Below are 23,885 nucleotides of genomic sequence, written 5' to 3'. Positions count from 1 at the left end.
GACCCTGGTCAATGTGAGAGATACCAGCTAGAATTTAGCAGCAACAAGTCATGACCCCAACTACCTGGTTGCACATGAGACACTACCCCTTCACTCCTAGATAAGAAGGTGCTCTGAGGTAAGTGTTTTACTTGGGTTCTACCACCACACACAAACCAGCATCAGTCCTCTGCCAGAAAGATTTGCCCAGGGTCACAAGTATAATAAAACATGTTCTTCAGCTGGGCATGGTGGTGCATGCCTTTAATCCCAGCACTTGGGAGGCAGAGGTAAGAGGATTTCTGTGAGTTCAAGGCCACCCTAAGACTACACAGTGAATTCCAGGTCAGCCCGGACTAGAGTGAGAACCTACCTTGAAAAAACAAAACAAAACAAAAAGTTCTTCAATAGCTATATTCAACCAGATTTGCTGATAAATAAATAGGGGTCACAAGTGCTATTTAATCTAACAGCTGTAAGTAATATAATTGTTAGTTTGTTGGCCTGTAGAAAGTCCCTCCAAAAATGAAATAAACCACCAACAAGAACCGGAAAAGGGGACAAATTAAATTTGTAACAGCTGCAAAAACACAACAAAGCAACAGAGGGAATATGAAGGAACATACCACTATGGCTCATTCCTATAAAAAAGTCAAAATAACCAAGATTAGGACAATGTCAGAGAAACAATTCAGAATTCCACTTCTAATGAGTAGAGTCCTGCTTAATAAAAGAGCTGATGAGCCAAACGTGGCGGTACATGCCTTTAATCCCAGCACTTGGGAGGCAGAGGTAGGAGGATTGCTGTGAGTTCAAGGCCACCCTGGGAATACACAGTGAATTTCAGGTCATCCTAGGCTAGAGTGAGACCCTACCTCGAAAAACAAAACAAACAACAACAAATTGATGAATGGACTAAGGAAATCCATTCAAGATCTTGAGAAGACAATCTTAAATGTAAATAATACAGTAAGCAAACTGCAGGAAAAAGTACAAAACATGAAACATAAATTCATCAGGTAATATGACTGGAGAGATTGCTTAGTGGTTAAAGGACTTGCCCGTGAAGGCTATGGACCCAGGTTTGGTTCCCAAGTACACACATAAGCCAGATGCACATGGTACATGCATCTGGAGTTCATTTGCAGTGGATGGAGGCTGTGGTATGCCTATTCTCCCCTGAACCTTAAACAACATTTTTTTTTAAAATTCAGCAAGTAAATAAAAACATTGAAGACAGCAGGAGATATGGCTCATCAGTTAAGGCACATGCTTGCAAAAGCTGATGGTCCAGGTTCAACTCCCCAGTACTCACAAAAGTCAGATGCACAAAATGGCACATACATCTGGAGTTTGTTCTAGTATGTCTTTCTTCTTTCTCTCTTTCTCCTTGCAAATATATATATTTTATTAGAGAGAGAAAGAAAAATAATTGGTGCACCAGGGTCTTCAGTCACTGCAATTGAACTCCAAACATGTGTACCACCTAGTGCACATGTACAACCTTGCATGCTTGTATCACCTTGTGCATCTGGCTTACCTGGAGAGTCAAATATGGTTCCTTAGGTTTTGTAGTCAAGCACCTTAATTGGTAAGCCATCTCTCCAGCCCAATAAATTATTTTAAAAACACTGAAAAACATTCTAATAGACATGCTGGAAATGAAATGACAGAATTATTCAAATAAAAATGGCAACAGTGAAAATCACCAACAGATAGGACCATGCAGATGACAAAATTTCAGAAATGGAGGACAAAGTCCAGACAATAATATACTCAGACATATATAAAGGGAAAAGTATCAAAGAACATAAGAACATAAACAAAACTTACAGGAAGTCTGGATACATTCAAGAGACAATACCTTCCAATTCATGGGATAGGAGAATGAGCAGAGATAAAGTCTAAAGGAATTGAAGGATTACATAATGAAATCGTATCAGAAAACTTTCAAAACCTAGAGAGAGAAGTTAATATGCAAAGACAAGAGGCATTGAGAGTCACAGACATTCATGACTAGAGAAGACCTGTTCCATGACACATCACAGTTAAAATACAAAGTAAACAAACAATAATAAAAGCTATAAGGGAGAAACACCAACTCACCTACAAAAGCAAGACCATGACAATAACTGCAGATCTTTCAGCAGCAACCCTAAAATCTATAAAACCATGGGACAATACATATCAGGCCCTTAAAGTAAACAACTTTTAAAATTGGTAGAGTAAGAAATTCCAAGACAAACATAAATTAATGCAATTCATTATAACCAAACCAGTTCTACAGAAAAAATTTAAAAAGAATATTACATAGGTGTTGAGGTACTTAGGGTGACAATGCCCCTGAAAATAAAGACATGAATGTCCTTAACTCTATCCTTGCAATCTGAACTTTATTAGAGATCAGAGAAGGATCTTTCATCGCCTTATCTCTTGACTGAAGAACTTATCTAGATCTGTTTTCTTTTTTTGTTTTGTTTTGTTTTTTCAAGGTAGGGTTTCACTCTAGTATATGCTCTCTCAAATACATAAATAAAAGTAATAGGGCTGGAGAGATTGCTTAGCGGTTAAGCGCTTGCCTGTGAAGCCTAAGGACCCCGGTTCAAGGCTCGGTTCCCCAGGTCCCACGTTAGCCAGATGCACAAGAGGGCGCACGCGTCTGGAGTTCGTTTGCAGAGGCTGGAAGGCCTGGCGCGGCCATTCTCTCTCTCTCCCTCTACCTGTCTTTCTCTCTGTGTCTGTCGCTCTCAAATAAATAAATAAAAAATTTAAAAAAAAAGTAATACATCTTTAAGTTCATAAAACAAGAATCCAGGGTACCTTAAATTTATTGGTGTGTTGGCTTATGGGTATATTGGCAAGGAACCTAAAAATTTCCATTTCAGCCTCAAGGGGAAAGACAATAGTATTCATGTGAACACATTCAAGAATTCTCACCAAGAAATCAATAAGAGAACAAAGATGATTTGGAAATGATTCAAATGATTCAACCATATTCAACACCGTACCAGGAATCCCCCCAAACTAACAGGGGCACTAAACAAGGAATAACAAGAATATATCCATCTAAAAAGCCATCTAACAAAAATCATAGAAAACACTGTCAATAATAACTTTCAGCTTAAATGGACTCAACCCCCAAAAGAATCACAGGCTAACTGATTGGATTGATAGGAAGATCCAACTATCTGCTGCCTCCAAGGAACACACACTTGATGAGCAAAAAGTATACAAACTGATCATCAAAGGATGGAAATCAGCCTACCATACAAATGGAAACCACAAACAAATAGGCATATCTGATAAGGTGTACAAAACTAGTGAAAATAGACAAAGAGGGCCAATGCATATTATTAAAGGGAACAGTTTATCATGAAAACATGTGTTCAGAGGTCATGTGATCCCAGAGTCTGTTCCATGACCCCCAACAGCACCATACAGGTACCACATGGGAGGTCAAATATTATGTGAACCCATGCCAAATTCATGAATGCCCTCTTCTGCACCATGTGGACTATGCATATGAGGCTATAGGCCATGTGACCCCTGAGTCCACTCTCCTGCTCCAATTGCCATGTCATGCAGAATTTACATGCAAAGTCAGATGCTGTATGACTCCTACTCTCACTCCTTGGGCACCCTGCTGCAGCACATGGACTCACTCCACTCATGAAGTTAGAGTTTGTGCATCACTTGCACTTGTGCCCAGGCCACCATGCCATATTGCATGGACTCTGCCTTTGAGGTCAGATACTGTGTGATCCCCTATAGCTGCCATGGGTTCCCCTCACACTGGGAAAAGTCTGCCTGTGAGGTCAGAAGCTATGCAGCCCTATGTATGTCCCAGAAGAGGAGAGAGGCCATGAAACCCAGGATGCCCATTTCCATAATACTAACTGTTATTCCATGAGGTCGCAGGCTGTGGGACATCTACATTTACTCCTGGAACACTCCATCTAGTGCATAGATTCAGCCCATGAGATAAGAAGCCAGAAGCTTCTTGAGATACTTTCCACATACTCCCCTGATAATCCTGCCACAATGAATGGACTCTTCCCGAGAGGTCAAATGTCATACAACAACTGTGACAGCTCCCTGAACTCCCCCTCCATACCAATTGGATTCCTAAGGTCATGTGACCACCACACACATTAATAGTCTCACTATGTTGCAGTGTACATTTTGCCAAAGAGGTCAGAGGCCATGGGATCACCACATATACTGATAGTACAATGTTCTCACTTCCTGAAATCTGGATGTGAGGTCTGTAACCATGTGACTCCTGATTCCAATTCCAGCAAAACATCCCTATCTGACTGCACAGATCCCAACTCCAGAGGTCAAAAGAGATGTAATCCTTTTGAAGATACCCCTATTACACCATATATACCCCAGTCTGGGTTTTTAGAAGCTAGGTGTATCTCACTCACCAAGCATAGCTAAAGTGAAAGAACGCCAGAAGCAGTGTCAAATATTCACTCAACACAGGTGTGTTAGAATGACTTAACCAACAGAATAGTTTCAAAAGTATAATTCAACACAAAATACAACATGAAAAAACAAGAAAAGATGTCTACTGCAAAAATTACCAATCTCATAATAATGATACCCAATCAGAATGACTTAGAAGAAATTTCAAAGAATTGAAAAGATTACAAATATATTCAAATAAATATAAGAGGACACACACTAATGAATAAATACAAAAGAGAACATGAATGAATCCCAAGAACACACAAATCAATAATTTTTTTGCTTGTTTAGAGGCAGGGTCTCACTGTAGCCAAGGCTGACATGGAATTTACTCTGTAGAACAATGACGGCCTTGAAACTCACAGTGATCCTCCTAGTTCAGCATACAAAGTGATGGGGTTAAAGGCATGAGCCACCATGCCTAGCTTGTGACATTGAAAAATTTCAATAATGCATATCAAAGGAACACACAAGATCTTTGACACACCATGGAAAGACAAAAATCTACAAATTATGGATTTAGAAGTAGAAAAATTCCATTTCAAAGGTATATGTAATAGTTTTAGCACAATCATAGAATAAAATCTCCCCCATATAGAAAAATCTAGGTACAAGAGGCTTATAAAATACCAAATAGACAGGACAAGAAATACCACACATTGTCTTAGTCAAAACACTAAATATACAGAACAAAGAAAGGATTTTAAAAGCTACAATTAAAAAAAAAGCCACATATAGTCAGGCACATCATAAGAACAGATGAATATTCAGTGGATGTTCTAAAGGTCAGACGGGCTTGGAATGATGTATTTAAAGTTCTTAAAGACCACAGATATCAACCTAGACCACAAACACATCAAAACTATCTTTAATAATTAAAGGAGAATAAAGCAATAACATGATAAAATCAAGCTAAAAGAACTTATGGCCACTAAGCCAGCTCTACAGAGGTTACTGGAAGCACTGCTTTGGACTGAAGAAAAAGATGAATACATTCAAGTGCGTATAGGAAAAAACAAAATGAAACAAGGGCAGTGGCTTAGCAAATGAATTCAAATAACACATCAAAAATTACAAAATCAACAAAATGATAAGAATTGATACATACATATCACCAATATTTTTAATATTTGATGTTCTCAATTTTCCCATAAAAAGACACAGAGTAACAGATGGATCAGAAACAGGGTCCAGGGTTTTTGCTGTCTCCAAGAAAATTACCACACCATCAAAGATAGACACTACCTTAGGCTGAAAGGATAGGCAAAGGTATTCTAAGCAATGGAACCATTAAACAAGCAGGCAGTATTACTCTTCTAATATCTGAAAAACTAGTCAAAAAATATAAAGAATGTCATTTCATATTGATTAAGGAAACAATCCATCCAGAAGATATTACAATTCTAAACATATATGTAGTAAACTCAGACATCCAATTTTATGAAATACTACTAGACAAAAGGGCACATATTAACTTCAACACAAAAACAGTGGATGAATTTAGTATCCCACTATCACCAAAAGACAGGAAACTTAGACAAAAAATAAAGAGAAACACTGGAGATAAATTATATCTTTCAAATGGATCTAACAGATATCCACAGAACACTGCATGTAAACACAGAGAATAAACCTTTTCTTCAACAATCCATGAGAATTCCTAGAAAATAGATCACAAATGAAATACCAATGAAAAAACACAAAAAGAAAAATGGAACAAAGTGTTGATTCTTTGAAAAGAAAAGCAAGATTGATAAGACATTGGCAAAATTAACCAAAAAAAGAAAAAAGACTCAAGTTACTAAGGTTAGAGATAAAAAGGAAAGACATTTTAATAGATAGCAATGAAATGTTGAAAATGTAAGGGCATACTTTAAAAACCTACATTCTACCAAAGTGGATAATCTAAAAGGAATAAATGAATTTCTAGATGCATATGAAGAACAGAAGTTAAACTAACATGAGCTTAATAATTTCTACTACTCTATAACAAGCAATAAGATCAAAACAGTAATAAAATATCACCTGATTTGGTAAATTTTACCCAAAGGTATAATAGTGGCACATAAATTATGGGGGTAAGCAATTGCTCTGATTAGATATGAAACCTGCTCAGCAGGAAAGAATTCATGCCTGGTACTCAGAACCAAGTCAAAAACCTAGAGTTTGGAATGTCAAACACTCTAGAGGGAAGCTATCACTGTTTTGGCTAAATGGAAAGTTAATACCCATCAAAAACCTTCTAAATGTATGTGTTTATGCCTTTGACTATGCTTTTACTTTGTTTAGAGAAAGCTTTTTGTGAGAAAGCTTTTTTTCACATATGACAATGAATACTGGGGAAATGTGTGATTCATCACAGTCACAACAAAGAGAGAAAGCCCACTGCTTAGCACAGGGTAAGTCATCTCTATCACACCTGCGAGGGCTCAGAGAACAGTCCAGAGGAAGTGGCAAAATGAATATGAGTGGTGTTCCCACTGCTAGCCAGAGAAGCTTCTACACAGAAATGGCAGTAGACACTGAGGAGACTCAAACTCATCAAAGCAGAATAAAAGAGGCTACAGAGAGCACAACACTAAGAGATATCTATTATGCCTTTCAAGGCTCTAAGAACACCGTGGAAGTGGAAACATTCAGAATATAAAAACCACAGTATAGAAAGGAGTATTTTAGAGTACTTTAGTCCTCTTGACATGAACTAAATGGTACATTCATGACCTCACAAGAACTGCACTGTTCTGAGCCTATCATCATTTTGACATGGAAGATGGAGGAGGAAGAATGAGTCAACAAAATAGAGGAAGAGCTACCAAAAAGAGGATGGCAGGAGAGAGGAGACAAAAGAGGATATCAGGACAGTAATATGATCAAATTACTGTATGTTCATATATTAAAGTTCTCAATAAAAATATCTCCTGATTTAGGCCTGGAGAGATGGCTTAGCGGTTAAGGCATTTATTTGCCTGCAAAGCCAAAGAATCACAGTTTGATTCTCCAGGACCCATTTAAGCTAGGTGCACAAGGGGGTGCATGTGCCTGTAGTTCTTTTGCAGTGGCTGGATGCCCTAGAGTGCCCATTATCTCTCCCCCTTTCTCTCCCTCAAAATAAATAAATAAATAAATAAATAAATAAATAAATAAATAAATAAATAAATAAATATTTCTTCTTTAAAAATAAATCCCAGGTCAAGTTAGCATCAATTCTACCCCCTTTAAAGAATTAAAATCAATGCTTCTCAAATTATTCCATTAACAGAAAAGGAACACTTCTGAACTACTTTTAAGAAGTTAGCATTACACTGACAGTGAAATCAGATAGACACACACACAATCAATAGCTCATTCTCTCTGATGAGAATAGATACTAAAAATCTCAATAAGATACTTGCAAACAGCATATATAAATATTTTCACCATGATCAAGTTGGATTACGGAGAAGCAAACATGGTTAAATATGCATTAATAAATAAATGTAATTCATTACATAAATTGATACAAGGACAGGAATCACATGATCATCTCAACAGATGCCAAAATGTCCTCTGTCAAAATCCAACATCCCTTCATGAGAGACTAGGGATGGAGGAAACATAGCTCAAACCAATAAAGTCTACATATGACAAACTTGTAACATCATGCTAAATGGAGAAAAACTCAAAGAATTTGCACTAATATTAGGAACAAACATAGGTATTCACTCACTCTAATTCAACATAGTGCTTGAAGTTGTAGCTAGAGCAAAAAAACAAAGATGAAAATAAAGATAGAAACAATAAAGGAAGACTTCCAACTAACCCCCCTTTTTTGCAAATGATATGATTCTATACATAAGAGACCATAAAGATTATAATAGAAAATTCCTAGAGCTGATAAATACTTTTAGCAAAGTGGTAGGATAGAAAATCAACACCCAAAAAAACAGTGGCCTTCGTATATACCAGTGACAAACATATAAAGAAATCAGGGAAACAATACCACTCCAAGTAACCTCAAAAAAGAAATAAATGAACTTTGAATACATAAAGTAAATAAGACAAAACTATATAAAACTATGTAATTGAATGTCTTCTATATTAAATTAATTGATATGAGTGTTATATAAAGTGAATACAACCATTTGATGCTTACTATCTACCAAGTATTAAAGTAGTAGCTTTCAATATATTTGCTCACTAATTTAATATTCAAAGAATGCTCATTAAGTAGATATTAATAATCCTACTTTAGGGAAGAGACTTTACAACTTATAAAGGAAACCTGTTCACTATTACAAGCATAGAAAAATGAATACCAGAGACAAATTTAGGACTAAATATAGTTAAATTTTCCTTCTCCATGAGTTATTCTAATACTAAATTATCTTTTTATTTATATATTTTTTATAAATAAAAGCACTATTCAGCTACATTTCTTCACAAGCTTAATGTATTTTTCAGGTGTTGAAAATATATTTTATATTTTTGCTATAAACTTTTCAAGGTAGATCTTTGGTTCATTCATTACCACAGTGAAAAAGCAGAAGGGAACTACTCAGTGGATCTGAACCTTTCTCTCTCTCTGCCTCTTTCTCTCAAATAAATAATTTTTTTTTAAAAAAAGTGTAGGAAAGGAAAGTTCAGGAGCAGGAACATTCACTATTGGATTGTGCCAAACATTTACAGAATTAATATCAATCTTTTATAAACTCATTAAAAAATGAATAATAGGACACCTTCTAATTCATTCTATGGAGACAAGCATTTCCATGATATTTAAAATAGATACTAATCTCACAAAAAAAGAAAATTACAGAGCAATGTCACTTGATGAGATAGGCACAAAAGGCTGGGCATGTAGTTTAATGCTTAAGTGGTGTTGTGGATTTCGGCTCCCTGGACAGAACATGGCCATTGTTGTCTTGAACTTAGAGCAGTTGTGATGAAGCAGTACAAGAAGTGGCTCAAATGGGGCTCACAAGGCACTGCTGAGGACATGATGCAGAAGAGATTTCATGGGTTGGGTACAAGACAATCTCCCCTTCCTGAAGATATATAAGTAGCTATAAATTACCATGAGAAAGATTCTTATCTGTGAGTCAGCTACTTGTGAGTTTCCCATGAGTCTGTAAGTAACTTCTTATCCATGCTCCTGAATATAACCCCATTTAAACTCACTGGTTCACCACATTGGACTTCAGAGGAAACATTAGTTGGTCTGTCATGGGGTCCTATCTGGGATGAAGAGACAATTGTTCAAGTCTTTCTGGGAAAATCCATACAACATGTAGCATGTGCAAGGCACTGGTTGATCCCCACTACTTCAAAACACAAAATAACAACACATCCTCAAACGAAATAAACAATTCCCCAATCAAAATCAACAAAACCTCCCCAAAGCACTTTTTAAAAGTAACTCACAACAGGCACATTTTATGGAATTAACTTTGGTGCCCATCAATAGATGAAATAATAAAGAAAATATAGTATATATGCACAGTGGAGTTTTAGTCAGCATAAAGAATAAAGCAGTGTTGATTGCAGAAAAAAATGTATGAAACCAGACATCATGTTAAATAATTTATTCAAACTCACAAAGGCAAGTATGACATGTCTTCTCTTTTTTTTTTTTTTTTCGAGGTAGGGTCTCAGCCTAGCCCAGGCTGACCTGGAATTCACTCTGTATTCTCAGGGTGGCCTCGAACTCACGGCAATCCTCCTACCTCTGCCTCCCGAGTGCTGGGATTAAAGGCGTGCGCCACCACGCCTGGCTCAATGTCTTCTCTTATATATGGTATTGCAGTCAGGTTCACACTGCTGGTAGAAAACACCCAACAAAAAGCAGCTTGTGGGGAAAAAAGGATTTATTTTGGCTTACAAACTCAAGCAGAAACTCCATGATGGAAGGGTAAAATTATGGCATGAGCAGAGGGGGAAAATCACCTGCTGGGAAACATCAGGCGGACAACAGCAACAGAAGAGTGTACCAAACACTGGCAAGAGGAAGCTGGCTATAATACCCATAAACCCGACCCTAACAATACACTTCCTCCAGGAGGATCCAATTCCTAAATTGTACCTAGCATTCAGAACAAATAAGTTTGTGGGGGCCACCTCAATCAAACCACCACATATGGAATTTATGGATGAAAGGTAGATATCTATAAAAGGGGGGCTATTAGGGATATGGAAGGGAAAAAGAGAATGGGGACAAGAAAATGTAATATGATGTGAATATGGTCAATATATGGGAATGTTATGATTATTAAACCTTATTTTATAAAATTAATATACAATAAATAATAGACATGCAAAAATGGTTAACAAAACACTTGGAACCTGGAGACAGCAGCATACTAAAAGTATGCACCATAAGGAAATGTCATTTATTCTATAAGTGCAAGACTTTTTCAACATAAAATTAATAAATCACACTAATACAATGAGGGAAACCACAAAATCACCTCAATGTAAAAAAGCAGTTTGACAAAAATAAAATACCTTTTCATGATGGAAATACTTGACAAACTAGGAAAAGAAGGGAGTGTGCTCAAAATGATAAGAGGCATTGGCGAAAATCCCATTATTAACATGATACTCAATGGTGAAATACTCTAAACAATTTCTCTATGATCTGGAATGAGAATAAAATGCCTGTTTTTCTGTATTGTATTAGAAGGGATAATCAGAATATTTCAAGAAAAAAATGATATTGAAATTAGAAATAGATAAATTTTCTATTTCTAGGTGGCATTATCTTATATAGAGAAAAACCTATACACATGCACACACATGTGCAAACACATGAGGCAATAAGCACATTGAGAAAATTGCAGCATTAAAAATGTCATTGACAAATACTGCATCTACTCTCTCATCTGCAGTTCTTTTTTTTATTTGAGAGAGAGAGAGAATGGGCATGCCAGGGACTTCAGCAGCTACAAATGAACTTCAGATATGTGTGCCTCCTTGTGAACATGTGCAACATTGCATGCTTGGGTCACTGTGTGTCTGGCTTACATGGAACCTGGAGATTTGAACATGAGTTCTTAGGCTTCACAGGCAATCACCTTAACTGCTAAGCTATCTCTCCTGCCTTCATCTCTGGTTCTTAATTGTTATCAGTTGCAGATGAGTGCAAATGGTAGTAAGCATCAGGAATATGGGCATAAAACTAAAATGAAATCAGGAGGGAGATATGAGAGGAGTATTTACCTAACAGTTTAGGGGAGGGACAGAATATCAGAGATGGGAGGGGCTTGGAGGGGTAGAGATAGAGGGTAGGAAGGGTGAAGAAGAAACTACACAAAAGATAAGACAGCTGGGTGTGGTGGCACACACCTTTAGTCCCAGCACTCAAGAAGCAGAGATAGGACGATTGCTGTGAGTTCAAGGCCACCCTGAGACTACGTAGTGAATTCCAGGTCAGCCTGGGCTAGAGTGAGATCATACCTGAAAAAAAGTTAAGACAACATGAACCATATCCATAGAAATCCTCATCCTGGCTAGCATTCTATAAGATTCAACTACCAATAAAGGGGGAGGGGAGACAGTCCAGGCAGAAGGTGTAAAAAGCGTAACCTTAAACTACTGACACTGGCTGGTAAATACCAGATTCAGAATTGGTCCCCCCCCCAGTGTTCTATTGTCCAGGGAGACCCAGGAGGTCCCCAAAACAATGTAGACAATTGCCAAAATACTTGATTACCTGCCAGAGCTAAAAGGTAAGACCCTATTGCTAAAGACAGCATAGGTTGCTGTCACAGAACATTGGAATACCATGCTGGAACTGAAAGGGAAACTAGCTCCTCCTTGATAACCCTCATAGAGCCGGAAAGCCCTATGTATGGGAGCTGCTGGAGGACAGTGGTCACTAGCAAGATGAATAAGCAGGGGACCCTGCAGACTATAAAGTCAACCAGCCAAACAAAAAGTACACACTCATGCAATAGTGACACATAGCCTCTATGTGTAACCAGCTGTTTTCTGATTGGTCATGAGGCTACTCAGTGGGAGAGAATTCATACCTGGTACTGGAAACCAAGTCAGAATTCCATTGTCAGGAAACCCATAGACCTCAGAAAGAAGCCCCCACTGCTCTCTGGAGAAGAAGAGTGGGTCTCCACACCAAAAATATCTTCAATAACTTTGCATATCCCCTTTAACACAAGCTGCTCTTAGTTGGAGAATCTGCTTTATTTTACAAATGGTAGAGAAAATAGAATAGAGCCAAGATCCATCGATAAGGCAAGAAGACAGCAGGCTGCCCATCATGAAATATACCACCTGTACTACAACGCCGGGGTCCAGAAGAAATTTCAGTGGAAGCAGTGACATGAATATTGCTCCTAGTGCTAGTCTGACAACAAGCTCCATGGTGATGGTGACAGACATGGTGACCAATCAAATCCTGTCAAAGCAGAAATCCAGAGGCTATAGAAACTCAACACTAAGTCAGACTGACAATAGGCCTGCCATAGCCCAGAAACGTAGAGGAGGGGGTAGAAAGATTGTAAAAGCCACAAAGTAGGTAGGAATACCTGATGCATGGTCCCAAACTGCTACCCCATAGGGACTGAATGGGCCCCACAGTAAGTACCATAACCCCAGTGAAGGGTTCCACCAGGATAACAGGAGACAGGGCAAGGAGACATATAAGTATATCCTGTTATAATATACATAAAATTAAATTTTAAAAATTGTCACTTGAAAATTAGCTATTTCCATATACTAAGAATATATCTGGAGTTCATTTACAGTGGCTGGAGTCCCTGGCAAGCCCATTCTGTCTCTCTCTCTGTCTCTTTCTCTCTCTCAAATAAATAAATAAATAAAATATATTTTTAAAAATTCTTAGGAGAAAACATAGGGGGATGACATTGGATTTGACAGCGATTTCATGGACAGACAACAAAATGATAGTAAGAGTTGGGGAAGATGACTCGGTGGTTAAAGATACTTGCTTGATAAGTCTGTTGGCCTGGGTTTGATTCACTATCACCCATGTAAAGCTGGACACAGTGTGGTCTGATACTTTTTTTGCAGCAGCAAGAGACCCTGGGTACAGCCTTACACATTTGTATGCAGATAAATAAATAAATTTAGAAAACAACAAAAAATAGATAATATTTAATTTATTAAAATTATTCTAAAGACATCATCAGCCAGGGTCAAAATATAAACCATAAAAGAAAACCTTTTCTTTTTTTTAATTTTTTTAAAAATTTATTTATTTGAGAGTGACAGACACAGAGAGAAAGACAGATAGAGGGAGAGATTGAGAATGGGTGTGCCAGGGCTTCCAGGCTCTGCAAACGAACTCCAGACGCATGCGCCCCCTTGTGCATCTGGCTAACGTGGGACCTGGGGAACCGAGCCTCGAACCGGGGTCCTTAGGCTTCACAGGCAAGCGCTTAACCGCTAAGCCATCTCTCCAGCCCAGAAAACCTTTTCAATCAACATATCATACAGGGGACTGAAATCCAGAACTTCTTCAATTCAATAGCACCAAACACCAAGAAAAATGGACCAAAGACCTGAGCAGGCATTTGTAGTACATGACTTCAGGTTGCTGTGATGAACTTCCAAACCAGGCACAGTTTATAGGAGGAATGGAATTTATTTGAAGTTTGAAAATGCAGGAGAAGTTCCATAATGGCTGAAGAAGCTGACTCCCCTTTCACAGATCTACACATAGTGAGAAAAGCAAACACCACCAGCACACTTGAGAAATCCTGGGCAAAATTGAAGCACTCTGAATATCTTAGGCTGGAAATCAGATCCACCCCCAAACACCTAAGGACTGGATGCTAGGATCTATCCACAGTGACACCTCTTCCAGCCAGGCAGCTGGAAATCCAAGAAGCTTTAATAAAACTGAATCTATTGGGGGACATACATTCAAACTACCAAAGCCTTTCTCTAAATATATACAAATGATCAATAAGTACATGAAAAGATGGTTAACATCCCAGAGTCATTAGATAGGCAAATCAGACCCACACTGACCTAATATTTTACATCTATTAGAATGGCTATGTTTTAAGATGGAAGAGTGAATCTATGGGGTAGAGAGGTAGCTTAGAGGTTAAGGTACTTGCCTATGAAGCCCAAGAACCCAGGTTCGACTCCCCAGAACCCACGTAAACCAGATGCACAAGGTGGTGCATGCATCTGGAGTTCATTTACAGTGGCTGGAAGCCCTGGTGTACCCATTCTCTCTGTGTTTCTTCTCTCTATCTCTCAAATAAATAAATGAAGCCAGGCATGGTGGTGCATGCCTTTAATCCCAGCACTCAGGAGGCAGAAGTAGGATCGCTGTGAGTTCAAGGCCACCCTGAAACTACAAAATGAATTCCAAGTCAGCCTGGGTAGAGTGAGACTTTACCTCCAAAAACGAAAATAAATAAATAATATATATATATATATATATATATATATATATATATATATATATATATATATATATATATATATATTTTAAAGTGACTATCCAGTTTCAAATTAACATTTTTTTAAAAAATTGTTTAGTTTTATTGGCACACAGAACATTAGATTTCCTTATGTTATGTTTCAAAGACATTTTATTGTTTTTCTTCAAAGTTTTCTGTTTCTTCCCCTCCTACTTGATGCCATGCCCTGCCATAGCTTCCTTTCCACTTTCATACTATATTTTCCCTTTTGTTCTCACTTCTTTTCTCATCACCTCTTGTTACTGTTGGGTGGTCTCCTATCTTGATTCATGGTCTATGCTCTCACATCTTCTTATTTACTTATGCACAAATATGAAAAATGAGGATCCACATATGAGAGAGAAATTATAATTTGTCGTTCTGAGCCTGACTTACCTCACTTAGTATATCTTTTTCAACTCCACCCATTTTCCTGCAAATTTCATAATTTCATTTTACTTTATAGCTGAATAAAATTCCACTGTGTAATATGTGCCACACTTGCATTAACCAGTCATCAATGGAGGGACATCTATTTTGATTCCATTGTGAATTCTAGTATGAACTGAATAGCAATGAACAATGATGTGCAAGTAATTCTGTGGTGGGATAGTGTTATTTGGGTATATGCCCAGGAGTGGTATAGATATGTAATATGGATATTTAATTTTGAACTTTTTGAGAAACATCCACAATAATTTCTATAGTGGCTATATAAGCAGTTTCACAACAGTGAAAAAGGGTCCCCCTCCTCTTCCCATAAGGTTGCCAGCATTTGTTGTCATTAGTTTTCTTGATGATAATCATTCTGGCTGGGTTGAGATGAAATATCAAGGTATTTTTAATCTGTAATTTCCTGATGGCTGAGGATGTTGAAGATTTTTTTTTTTTTACCATATCTGTTGGCCATTTGTGTTTCTTTTTCTGAGAACTTTCAGTTCATTTAACTATCCCCTTTATTCATTGGCAGGTAGGGTATTTTTCAGTGTCTCATTTTTACAGTTCTTTTTAGGTTCTGGATATTAACCTCCTGTCTGAGAGGCAGATGGCAATGATTTTTCTGTCATTCTTTCTTTTTAAAATTATTAATTTATTTGAGTGAGTGAGAGGAGAGAGAGAGAGAGAGAAAATGAACAGGTACACTAGGGTCTCTAGCCATTGCAAACAAACTGTAGATACATGTGCCACCCTGTGCATCTGGCTTTATGTGGGTACTGGGGAATCGAACCTGGGTTCTTTGGCATTGTCAGCATACACCTTAACCACTAAGCAACCTCTCCAGCCCTTCTGTCATTCTTTCTGTAGGCTTTCTGTTTGTTTTCCTGATAGTTTCATTTGCTATGCAGAAACATTTTAATTTCAGAGTCCCACTTATTGATTCTTGGAACTATTTTCTGTGCTACCAGAGAGCTACTCAGAAAATTCTCATTTATTCCTATAACTTGCAGGGTATCACCTATGTTTTGTTTTAGTATTTTCACTACTTATGGTTTTATTTTAAAATTTTAAATTAAATTCTATAATGTCTCCTCTCTCTTAATAAGCATCAATATTATTTTATGGGCTCTGTGATAGAAATATATCAGTTAGTAAACAATTACACAAGATATTTTCATCTGGGGCTGGAGAGATGGCATAGCAGTTTAGGGTGCTTGCTTTCAAAGCCTGATGGCCTGAGTTCGATTCCCCAGTACCCTCAAAAGTCAGAATCACAAAGTGGCACATGCGTTTGGAGTTTGTATGCATTGACAGGAGGCCATGGTGTGCCCATACTCTCTCCCCACCACATAAATACATAAATATATATCTTTTAAAAAATCACTTTATCCATGTAGGCAGAAATTTTTCCGTTAAAAGCAGAATAGGCAAGCAGGCCCCAGCACCCCGCCCACTAGGCCTGTGTGGGAGATGACAGTCTGTGCCTGGCAGGAAGCAATCTCTGGCATCTTGCCCACATAGCCCACATGATAGAAGCCAGATAGAACCCTGGTTCTGAAAAGGTCCTGGGCAGGCCCTGGCATCCAACCAACCAGGCCCACACAGGAGATGCCACCCAGAACCAGGAAAGAAGCAGATCCTGGAATCCAGTCAATCAGGCCCACTCAGGAGATGCCAAATAGTTGGGTGAGGAGTAAGCTCTAGAGGCTATATAGTGAATATCAGGTAAGCCTTAGAGTGATACCCTACCTTGACTCCCCCCACAAATCCTAAGTTTACAGTAACCTAATGATGTAAGTTAAGGTACTAGTAAAACAACAAGAAGTCAATATCCAATGCGGTAGATGGCAAGAAATAATAAAGATTAAGGCAGAAATTAATGAAATAGAGACTAAGTACATAATACAAAAAACTCAAGAGTTGGCTCCAAAAAAGTAAAAGGTTGACAAACCCCTAACCAAATTAACCAAGAGTAAGTGACAGAAAATCAAAATAAATTAAAAAAAAGAAGCTGGATGTGGTAGTGCATACCTTTAATCTTAGGACTCAGGAGGCAGAGGTAGGGGGATCATTGGAGTTTGAGGCCACTCTGAGGCTTTATAGTGAATTCCAGATCTGTCTGGGCTACAGCGAGACCCTACCTTGAAATAAAGAGAAAAAAGAAAAAAAAAGAAAACCAAAATAAATAAAAATAGAGACAAAAAGGGGTTGTTACAAAAGATCTGGGTGAAAAGCCGGGCGTGGTGGCGCACGCCTTTAATCCCAGCACTCGGGAGGCAGAGGTAGGAGGATCGCCATGAGTTCAAGGCCACCCTGAGACTACAGAGTTAATTCCAGGTCAGCCTGGACCAGAGTGAGACCCTACCTCGAAAAACAAAACAAAACAAAACAAAACAAAACAAAAAAAGAGATCTGTGTGAAATCTAAAAGATCATTCAGGAATGCTATGAATTCCAAAATCTGCAAAATCTTGAAGAAATGGATGAATATTACACATAAAAATTGAGCTAGGGATGGAGAGATGGCTTAGCAGTTAAGGTGCTTGCCTGTAAAACCTAAGGACCCCTATTGACTCTCCAGATCCCACATAAGCAAGATACAAAAAGGTGAGGCAAGCGCAATATCACAAAATGCCCACTAGGTGGCACAAGCATCTGGAGTTTGATTACAATGGCTGAGGCCCTAGCACACCAATTCTCTCTCTCTCTCTCTCTCTCTCTCTCTCTCTCTCTCTCTCTCTCTCTCTAGCTCTCTCTCTAAAATATTTAAAAAATATTAAAAACATTGAAGCTAAACAGACCCATACAAGCAATGCTTCTCTGAACAAAGAAAAGCCCAGGTCCAGAGAAATTCACAGTCAAATTCTATCAAACATTTTTTGTTGTTTATTTTTAGTTATTTATTTGAGAGCGACAGACAGAGAGAAAAAGAGGCAGAAAGAGACAGACAGAATGGGCATCCCATGGCCTCCAGCCACTGCAAACGAACTCCAGATGCATGCGCCCCCTTGTGCATCTGGCTAACATGGGTCCTGGGGAATCGAGCCTCGAACCAGGGTCCGTAGGCTTCATAGGCAAGTGCTTAACTGCTAAGCTATCTCTCCAGCCCCCCTACCAAACTTTTAAGGAAACTCTACTATCAACATTTCTCAAACTGTTAAACAAAACAGAAATGGAAGAACTATAACCAAATTCATTCCATGAAGCCAACATTATCCTAATATTGGATAAAGACAAAACAAACCTAAAAAGGAAACTACAGACCAATTTCTCTGATGAACATAGACACGAGTATTCTCAACAAAATACTTGCAAACCAAATTCTAGAATGCATTAACAAAATTACACATCATGACCAAGTTGGTTTCATCCCAAGGATGCAAGGTTTTCTCAACATATTCAAATCAACAAATGTAATTCTCCATATAAATAAACTCAAGGAGAAAAATCATACAATCATCTCCATAGTTTCAGAAAGATATTTTACAAAGTTCAACATACCTTCATGATGGAAGTGTTATAAAATTTAAGAATATATAGAAGAGTGCTTGCTTTGGCAGCACATATACTAAAATCGGAATAATACAGAGAAGATTAGCATGGCCCCTGCTCAAGATTGACATGGAAATTCATGAAGCATTCCATATTTAAAAAAAGAATGGACAGCAGAGGGCTGAAGAGATTGCTCAGTGGTTAAGGCACTTGCCTGCAAAGCCCAAGGACCCAAGTTCAGATCCCCATCCACATATGCACAAGTGGCACATATATCTGGAGTTCGTTTGTAGTGACTAGAGGCCCTGGCATGCCCATTCTTTCTCTCTCCCATTCCATCTGCCTCTCTCTCTTTCACTCTCAAATAGCCAAATAAAATATTTTGGGGAAAAAGGGTTCCTTTCCACTGAGCGGATCTGTTCCAAGAGCAGTTGGTTACCCACCATGGTTGTGTGCCACTATTGCACTTGTGTGAGCATCACATCAGGTTATTTATTTCTGAGTAGCTTAGACCTCGAGTTGTTTGGACAGATGTTGGCCAGTTTCCCCCAGCAACTCATGTAGCACCTTCTAGCACAGACAGGCTATCTGGGGACTGGCTCTCCTCCAGATTCCAGCCAGGTGTCTCCATGTTCTGTACCGACCATTTATGGTGTCTTCAGCAATAGTGTATTACCATTAACCTCTGGTGGGTTGTCAAGTGCTCTGGCAGAAGTCTGTCTTCTTTTGGGAAGCCTTGTAGGTCTCTCTGATCAATAGCTCATTGTGGGTATAAACCACACCCTCATACTGGGACTTATATACCAGTTGTCAAGAGAAAAGAAAGAAGAAAAAGAAAGAGAGAGAGAAAGGAAAGGAAAGGAAAGGAAAGGAAAGGAAAGGAAAGGAAAGGAAAGGAAAGGAAAGGAAAGGAAAGGAAAGGAAAGAAAAGGAAAGGAAAGGAAAGGAAGAGAAAGAAACATGAGAAAATTAAGGTTAGGCTTTGTCTCACCCTCTCCAGGGCCCTATGATTCAGGTGTCTGGAACTGAGAAACAAGTCAGAATCATATCCAGATAATGAGTTTGCTCTCCAATATCAAGCTCCCACCAACCTTGGGCTATAAGAGAGCCTACACCCATTAAATTCTATCTAAACTAACATGGTTATCTGATTTAACCTGTGCTGACTTCACTCTCCGTTGAAGAATCTGCTTCTCTTTTTCAGATGGAAGCAGGACCCAAGGGGAGAAATAGCCCATTGTACTGCACCAGGGCCCTAGCTAAAACCATAGAGGAACTGGAGAAATGAGCACAAGTGCTGCTTTCTTAGTGAACCTGCTATCATCACAAGGGTGAAAGAGATAGACACTGACAGTCAACTCCTACCAAATGAGAGATCCAGAGATAGAGAGGCTCCTAAGAGCCCATCACTGAAGTAGACTTAAAACAAACCCAACATGGCTCAGCAAATTTCACAGGAGCGGGGATGGAAAAATTGTTAGAGCCACAATTTCGAATGTTGTGTACAGATTACCTTTGCCAATCCAGAAGAATAGAAGTCTATCCAACACTGGGTATTTTATTTCTTTTTCAGAGTCATAGAGTTTTCTTTGTAGAGGGCTTTCATGACTTTTGTGAGGCTTATTCCTAGGTACTTAGGTTTTAGGACCTATTGATAATGGGATATTTTCATAATCCCTCAGCAAGTTTATTTTTGGAATATATGAAAGATACTGGTTTTGTATCCTGCAACTTTGCTTAAAGTGTTTATAAAATCTATGAGTATATTGGTAGAGTTGATCTCCAGGAACTGGTGTTTGTCCTGGATTTCTGTCTTGCTGTAACCTGATTTTTTTTTTTTTTTGCTATGCCCCCAGTACTCCATTTTGGAATGGGAATGTTTACTCTACGCTACTGTATACTAGAAATATGTAAGATTATTTTTTAAAATATTTATTAATTTCATGTGTGGGGAAGGTGTTCCAGGGTCTCTTACCACTACAAACAAATGTTAGGCACAAGTGCCACTTTCTGGCATCTGATTTACTTGAATAGCTTGGGAGTTGAACCTGGACTGGCCAGTAGACTTTGCAAGAAAACACAATTAAGTGCTGTTCCAAGTAAATTTACAGTAAAAATTGGGTATCACAAATATACTCCTTATCAACTTGACACCCAACCATATGTCTTTATGCCATACTTAATTTCCAAGTAAAGACAATAACAAGGTCATAATTCCACCTAACATTATATAACAATTCTATGTACAACTAGAAATGCATGATTCTTTATTCTCAAAATTATGGCAAAGTCCCTTAAAGAATGCTTAGTTTAAGTATCCCATAACTTAAATATAACATAGATTTAACAAGTAATTAATGATTTTTATTTTTTTATTAATTAATGATTTTTATCTCAATCAATATTGCATAGTAAATAAATAACAAAAAAAACATAAGATTCTTAGCTGGGTGTGGTGGTGCATGCCTTTAATCCCAACAGAGTTAGAAGGACTGCTGTGAGTTCAAGGCCATCCTGAGACTACAAAGTAAATTCCAGTTTAGCCTAGGATAAAAGGACACCCACCTCAAGAAAAGATTCCTCTGAATATATGCGCACATATACACAAAGATGCTTAACAAACTAGGACAGAAACATGCATGGAATCTGCAATCCTCACTTCTGCAACCATTCACATGGCCTTCACTGGTATTTGTAACTAACTTCTCCCCATTCTGTATTTCCTTCATCTCATCAAGCACCTCAGCCTATCTTGGTTCTTTACTTGTAGGGGTGACCCACACCTTCATTCCTGAAAGGTCTATATCATTCATTACCCTGCCTTGATTGTATTGCTGCAGTTTCATACTGACCTTAATCACAGGGCATGGTAATACCAAAATGCAACTTAATGGCTCTCCTGTACTCTAAACATACTCGTCCTCCCCAATGTGGATAAGCAGTTTGATTTCATTTCGGTGGTCTAGACCAATCACCCCTGCTAGCATTATAACTCTTTTATTAGCCTGTTGACTCAAGGACATCAGGAGCCCAAAGTGGCTAGGGGGAAGTCTTAGATTCTAGTTCAATGGAATGTTTATTGTACTTCTTGGGAGAAGCTTTCCTCCTTGTGGGAAACCACGATTTCTCAGCCACCACAGTATAAGGTTGTGGGAACAGGAAGCAAGTATTTCACTAAGGGGTCATGATGATGTTGAATGGAACCATTCCCATTTCTCCCCCTTGATTCCTGGACCTGTGGAATGTGGCTATAAGGAGAACAGTACCATTCTGTGAATACTGATTCAGAGGGACAAAGCCTTATGAAGAACCCTTGCAAAGCTCTCCAAGATATTGCCATACATTTGAGATATAATTATGTCCCTAATGTCATTACATTAAGACAGCTGCTTCAGGATTGTGGAGAACATGGTAAGACCAGTGAATTCCATGTGGATAAGCCCACTGCCCCACTTCTTTGACTTTGAAGTGAGTTCACTGGTCAGAAGGAATGCTCGGTGGAATACCATTACTGTGGATAAGGCATCCTGTAAGTACAAGGATGGTAGTATTGTTAAAAGCATTACATGAAAGAAAGGCAAATCCATATCTAGAATAAGTATCTATTACATCCATGAAGGAAATAGTCTAGTGTAGTCAGTCTTCTGGCATATTGTTGGATGGCCACCCAGGGCACAGTACCATATTAGGGCCACAAATGGTATTGGTCTCTGATGCTGGAAGAACTGGCATTGAGCAGCAAAACCAAGCCAGCCTTGGTTACTGAGCCCCTTTTCAATAGGTCATCTTATATATTTTATTATTAAAGTTTACCTCTGGGCTGGAGAGATTGCTTAGTGGTTAAACCACTTGCTTGTGAAATCTGAGAACCACGGTTTGATTCTCCAGGTCCCACGTAAGCCAGATGCATGGTAGCACATGCATCTGGAGTTCGTTTGCAGTGGCTGGAGTCCCTGGCATACCCATTCTATCTCTCTCTCTCTCCCCCCTTCTCTCTCTGTCTCTAATAACCAAATAAATCTCTTTAAAAAAAAGTTTACCTCTACTGAGGCCACCTTTCCATGAGCATTTCCATAGAACACAAGTATATTTACATCCACTATGCATTTGGAGAGGAGTATCCACAGATAACACTCCACATGTCTTTCTTACCATGTTCCCAATTGAGTTCCTTCCAAGTCCAGCCAAACTACTGGCTGCAGTTTATGAATCAATATATATTCACACATCTGTATATATTTTATTCTAAAAACAGAGCACAATCCTGTGCCCCACCCAAAGTTCTGCCCATTGTGAAGCTTTCCCTTCACCACTGACTTTCAGGATTGTCTCAGAGAGGGACTATAATGACTAGGGAAACAACTCCCATGAGACCACAGAGATGTATGTTTAGGGATAGAAGGCATCACAACAGTAATAGGAACCATAAGTATTTGGGCAACTCTTTTTTTTTTTTTTTTTGAGGCAGACTCTCACTCTAGCCCAGGCTGACCTGGAATTCACTCTCACTTTTTAGTCTCAGGGTGGCCTCAAACTCACGGCAATCCTCCTACCACTGTCCCTCAAGTGCTGGGATTAAACGCATGTGCTACCATGCCTGGCTTTGGACAACTCTTTCAAGCAACTTAATTTTGCCTTCGGGGCATGCTCAGGATGACTCACCTATGTACCACTTCCACTTAATTATGGCCTCCTGCTGTGCAGACCAACTTTATGGATTAGTGGATTAGACAACACCTAGCTCTTGATGGGCAACTCAGAATACCTGGTAACTTGGTGGCCCATTGTTCAGTGTTTAGTTTCTACTTTGGCTCAATAGCAGACCAAGGGCAGTATCTCAAAGGGTGAATAATTGCATATAACAGTGGAACCTTGCTCCAAAATTCCAAGTGCCTGCACTGTAACTCAGCAATAGGGGCCAGTGAAAGGTTCTAAACAACATAACTAATTGATACTGACACCTAAAGTACCATCAGGTCTGCTGTATCATATGGTCCAAAGTGTCTGAACTGTCTGTAAAGTGGCCTGGGCCTATTGAAGAGCCTTGACCTGTTTTGGGTTCCACTGAAAACTA

At 38.6% G+C, this 23,885-nt stretch overlaps 1 protein-coding gene and 1 non-coding gene across 4 annotated transcripts in view; one reads left to right on the top strand and one right to left on the bottom strand.

The window, feature by feature from the left end:
• Positions 1–23,885, bottom strand: part of Zc3h12b (zinc finger CCCH-type containing 12B) — a 280,839-nt gene that overhangs the window by 152,137 nt on the left and 104,817 nt on the right. The gene's annotated exons all lie outside the window — the stretch shown is intronic.
• LOC123456834 lies at positions 18,864–18,970 on the top strand. The gene has a single exon (XR_006634712.1). It is a non-coding gene; the product is annotated as a U6 spliceosomal RNA (small nuclear RNA).

Source organism: Jaculus jaculus, chromosome X (genome assembly GCF_020740685.1).
Source record: "Jaculus jaculus isolate mJacJac1 chromosome X, mJacJac1.mat.Y.cur, whole genome shotgun sequence".
Classification (NCBI taxonomy): domain Eukaryota; kingdom Metazoa; phylum Chordata; class Mammalia; order Rodentia; family Dipodidae; genus Jaculus; species Jaculus jaculus.
This window is presented reverse-complemented; position numbering and strand designations above follow the sequence as displayed.